Source organism: Ciconia boyciana, chromosome 1 (assembly GCF_034638445.1).
Source record: "Ciconia boyciana chromosome 1, ASM3463844v1, whole genome shotgun sequence".
In the NCBI taxonomy this organism is placed as follows: domain Eukaryota; kingdom Metazoa; phylum Chordata; class Aves; order Ciconiiformes; family Ciconiidae; genus Ciconia; species Ciconia boyciana.
Window position 1 is genome coordinate 49,192,893 of NC_132934.1, and position 6,000 is coordinate 49,198,892.

The window sequence follows — 6,000 nt, forward strand, 5'->3', positions numbered from 1 at the left end:
GTTTGTACTGTGGTTGCATGCAGAGAAATTTCGTTGCATCAGATAAATTCTGAAAATTCATTAAGCAGTAACAAGCCATTCATCTATGTGTTTGCATACAAAATAGGAATGTAAGCACCCACCCTCTTATAGGCACGCATTTTCATGAACTTTTAAATTCAATTTTGTATTGATATGTTTGTGAACTAGTACAACGCATATGCAGTAATGACTAGAAACTGCCTATTAGTGCATATTACTACTATACCTATTTAATTGCAATAAATGGTGCACTTCTGTGAGACTTTGGTTTCACTAGTTAAGTTCTGAAAAAGCAATCTTAAGAACGTTCCAAAAGAAATGGGAAAAACTAAAAGCACAGAACTTCATTTCATCGTCTGAAACCCAGACTCTAAAATGGACCAATGTGCCTTCTTCCCCACTTTCTTTCTGCCTTCTGATTGCATGCCATGAGTATTTATTTCAATTGGATTTTCACATTGAAATGTCCTTTAGCAACTACAGCTTAAGCCCTACTAATCAAAATCATTCTACCTGGAAAATAACATACAACAGTGTGGTGGGTTGACCTTGGCTGGCTGCCAGACACCCACCCAGCCACTCTGTCACTCACTATACTCAACAGGACAGGGGGAGAAAATAAGATGGAAGAGCTTGTGGGTCAAAATAAAGACAGGGAGATCACTTACCAGTTATTGTCATGGGCATAACAGACTCTACTTGGGGAAAATTAATTTAATTTATTGCTGATTAAAAATAGGAGTAGGAAGGTGAGAAACAAAGACAAAAACTAAAACACCTTCCCCCACCCCCACTCCTTTTATTGGCTTCATTTTTGACTCCTCTACGCAGCCCACCCCCCTGAGCAGTGCAGGGGGATGGGGAATGGGGGTTTGCAGTGAGTCCATAACAGTTCATCTCTGCAGCTCCTTCCTCCTCACACTTTTTCCCTGCTCCAGTGTGGGTCCTCCACAGACTGCAGTCCTTCAGAATAAACCTTCTCCAGCGTGGGCTCCTCTCCACAGGCCACAGTTCCTTCAGGGCATATTCACCTGCTTTGATGTGGAGTCCTCCACAGGCCCCAGGGAAAGACCTAATCTACCATGGTCCTCTCCACGGGTGGCAGGCAAATCTCTGCTCCAGCACCTGGGGCACCTCCTCCCCCTCCTCCTTCTCAGACCTTGGTGTTTGCAGGATTGCTTCTCACACATTTTTTCCTCAATCCTCCCTGCCTATGTGGTATTTTGTTCTTTCTTTCTTAAATATGTTTTCTTAGAGGTGCCACCAGCTTGGCTGATGGGCTCAGCTGTGTCTTGTGGAGGCTCCGTTTTGGATCTGGCTGGACCCAGCTGTGTCTGGCATGGGGCAGCCCCTGGCTCTTCACACAGAGGCCGTCTGCTACAGCTCCCTTATTGCCAACACCTTCACATCTACACCCAATGCAGACAGCACATTAAAAATATTCAACCAGCGCGAATCATATATAGGGTCACTCAGCAACCTACAAAAAAACATTTATATGTTCAATCAGAAGAACTGTCACTCTAATATTTAATCCTTTATTACTTTCAGAATATAATCTGCACTCTATTTTCATAGATTTTAATTATGTTAAATGTTGTTGAAATAAGGTTTTATTTGGTGATAATAATGCAAATGGATTTGTGTTCTCTATGGGAAATATTAAATTGCATCAGTTAAATGTGTCTGTGATAACATTACACAGCATCCCAAAGGATCCAGAAGCAATGCAAGAAGTGATGGCTAGAAACTCAAAATGGTTGGTTTAATCTGTTTTCACTGAGATTATTATTAATTAAATGTTACTAATACTTTTGTGAGTTACAGAAATGACCTTCGGAAATTTCTGTTAATCCTCCTAGACACCATGATCTCAGTAAGAACAGCTCTATTTTTCCCTTTTAAGAAAATAAAATGGAGGACAGAATGGAAAAAAAATTCTTAACCATTTTGCCTTACAAATAATTTATATATTCATACTCAGAGTCAACCTTTCCATTTTTGTTTGTATGTATATGTCTCATTTAAATAATTATTTTTCTATCTGATCAGAATAATGGATGCATGAAAAGGTACGATTTGTCCTCATTGACTCTAAGTGAAAAATATATAGTTCACAGGAGCTGCTTTGCTTGTGGTATTATTAGGACTTGCTTTCTGGAAACAAAAGTAGCTGCCCTGGCTATGTTTATAAATACACAATGCATTATAAAATAAATCTCTGTATTTGTTTTTCTCATTGGAAATACTTTCCAGAACAATTAGTGGTTTATTTATTCATTAAATGTTTTAAATATCTTTTTTCTCTCTTTTTTTAGTAGTTAGCTTTTGAGCATGCTCTTCTTAATGTCCTGAAGGGTGTATTACAGGACCAAAGCAGACACTGCCTGCTTTTTCACTTGTTACCTGAACAAACTCAGAAGTGGCAGTTTTTGTTGTACAGCCATATTAACTATTTCATTGACACAGACAGTGATAAATAAAAAGTATATAATATCACTGCAGCTGCTATATGACTTCTCAACAGAAATTGGAAGTAGAGTTGCTTTCAGTTTGCATATATCAGTGCAAACGTTCCAAAATTTCTGAGGAGAAAGCAGATATTACCATATCCAAAACATGGTTTAGACACATATATAAGCAGGGTCCCTGAATGATGTTCCAAAGAATAAAGGAGCCAAAGGATTTGATGCTGGCATTTCATTCTAAGGAGACTTTGACTAGAAAAAAGCACCAGGTCTTGTACTTTCAATGCTAAAGGGTGTAAATAAATTAGAAGTTTCCAAGAAGGTCCACACAAAATATTCAAAGGATGAGAAAACATTCCAGATGTGGAAATCCAAGCTCAATTTAGTTGATTTATTACAAAGAATGTTAAGGTTTGATCATCAATTCAGTAACAGGGCTTTTCAATTTAAGTGAAGTTACAACAGTGACTATAGGTTAACACTAGGCAGAGAGATTCTAGAAGTAACATATGTACCTTTCACCACCACTGTGGTCAACTGAAGAAGTGTTCAAGTGACAAAGCTTCTTCATCAGGAAATAATTTTTAATGAATATAAAACATTTTTGGATTTTTTTTCTAAATTCGTGTAATATAGTTCAGTACTAAATTACTCTGAAATGTCATATGGTCATGTCATGCAAGTTAGACCATGAAGCCCTTTTTCTGGTTTTACTATAGAGTTCACCTTTGAAATCTATGTCATTTCAAACAAGACTCTTCATAAAATCAGTTGATACTGTTCTGTGTGGACAGACCGAATACAATAAGGATCTTGCAACTAGTTCGGTATCTATAGATAACTGCCTTTTCCTAAGTAAGGGGCAGTGAAAATAATGGGGACTCAGATTTCTTCAGAGAAATATGCAGTACTTTTAACAGGAGGCAGAAATCATTATAAATTAGAAAATATACAATGAAACGTTTCTGTTATTAAAAGCTAATGAGCATTTCTTTGCAATGGTGGTAAAAACCCTACCCTGCTATTCCTGGAAATCCTGTAGTTTTCATAGGTACTAAAATGGTGGTAAATGTTAAGGTCTTCTGAGGTGTGGAGATAACGCATTCAGCACTATATCACAATAAAAGTGTCAATTGTTATCTGCTTCCTGGTTTTATCTTTGTAGAGGCAACGGTGTGACTGTATGGCTTCATTGCAAAGGAATTCAAAGCATTTCTGTTCAGAAGGTAAACTTGCCTTCTGTATGAATAGAGGTAATAGAGATAATTGAGATAAGCTTCAATTTTTTTCATTCATATTGGTTATGTTATGATGAGAAGCTTATTGGAAAATTGAGAAGAAAAAGTTCATACTTTGCTTGAAATGCCATTTGCACTTCAAATGCCAAAGAATGATGGGTAGGTCTTGGATATTTATAATGAGAAAAAACAATTGAAATGAAGCTGAAAGGGATAAATAATTTTTGAGGGAAACTTCTACCTAGTGTAGACTACTCCAGACTACTTGTTTACATTCCAGACTACTTGTTTTCCAGACTACTGTTAATCCAGACTACTTGTTTACATTCATGATTCTCATGCAGAGCAGGTATATCATTTCCAGAAATTAGTGGAACCATCATTTAAGTTTGATGATTGACTAAATTCTTTTTTTGAGCTTTATAGGAACACAAATATATGTATGCAACCTAATATTTGGATTGTTATATACTTCCACTGACGAATTTTATGTAGTTAGTGGGAAAGTAGGTAACCTCCTCCCTTATTCTTCTCTCATTTATGAAAATTCATTCGACCTGTGTATTTTTACAGAAATGAAAGATGTGTAGATATCTGGCAATTTTTGTCATTGACAATTATTTTCTCTTCCTAATTTTTCTGAATCAAGACACAAACTGACTGTTTGCTTTTATCTTTCACCTGTTGTGATAAATTTCCATTTATTTTCTTTATTGCTAACTGTGAATAGTAAAACTACAGAAAATCAGGCAAGTGAAAAGACTGATGCTTTTGTAAAGATAAATCTGTATTTAAATCTGTTGTCAATAGCAACATAGTTCACAGGGATCTTCATAAGGATGATTACATCTGAAAGCTGAGTCTTAGTTTGGCCTTTCCTAACTAATAGCTCAGTTAAACCAAGTTTATCAGGGAGGACTATAACTACGTGGTTCCCAGAAGTTCAGGTATGCAGAACTAGTAGCCACAAAGAGCTGATGGTTCTGCACAGATTTAAAATGTCTTAGTGTAAATAGGTGTTCCTGGACTCAGTATATCCAAGCTAATATCTCCAGAAAGAAGGCCATGCATCACTACAAACTAGGTCTCATGAAATAAATTAGTGTAGCTGTGCTTCTTTCTGAAGCAAAATCTGTAACTGGCTTTACTGCATACAGTATCAGCATCCATACAGAAAGCACACTGTGGCTGAACCCCTTTGAAATTGTTTTCCACGTAATAAGAATAATGTTCTTAAAAAACATCTGAAATATTTGTTGGACAGAATTATTAATCATCTAAATATTTCCATCAGATCAGTGTTTTAAGTTATTTTTATGACTGGAACATGTACTGAAGAGATGCAGATGCAGAAATGGGCAGGGGGCTATATGTGTCACCACAGTACATCTCCAGAGGTGAAATGTTATACTGCACTGGCTGGTGAGAATCTGACAAGAATAAAAGTAGAGACTAAAATGCTGAAAGCTTCTTCTTCCTTCTCCCCGTCACCAGAAAATCTTTACCTGCTGTCACATTCTGGAAACTGTTCCTGCTCTGTTTGCTGTGCCTCTTTGGTGAAGCTGGGGAGCTGCTTTTTCTAAAAGTTTCAAAGCTTTTATCTCCTCTGTGATATTTTGCCTCAAGGTAGTGCATTAGATTTGAGGTATGCCGAGGTTTCTTCACATGTTTCATTAGGGTTGTTGCCTTTCTCTGCAGCAGCAGCCTATGTTTATAACTTAGCAGTTCAGTTTGCCCAACTCCCTTTGCATTCCTGGGACTTACAACTCACTGCAATATTAGTTCTTGTTGCCAGGGCACTTTGTATAACACTTGACTCTATTTCAGTGTACACCTATTTTTGGAGCAGTGCAATGAACAGAGCTTTGCCTTAGTCGTTTATTTTGCTCAGACATTTATTTGGAAGATATTAGTTCTGTGAGGGTATCCACAGATGACAGATTTCTCCATTCATCGGTAGTAGACCAAATATGGCCAAGACCAGATACTCATGACTTAAATGTAAGCACAGAAAGCCTTACACTCTGTGTGTTAGACTAGTTCCAGATAATCTGCATTGATAATACGTGTTCTCAGTTTCCTTTCTTTTACACTATGTTCAGTTCCTTGTCTGTGAGACCAAGTTGGATGTAAGGTGCTACTACTAGTGAATGGAGTACTCTAGTTTGGTGCCATACTGTACCAACTTTGAACTAATATGGCTAATATAGCTAATATTCACCAATATAATATGGTGTTGCTCTGAGGGGCTAGCACAAAGCTGCTAAGCCTAT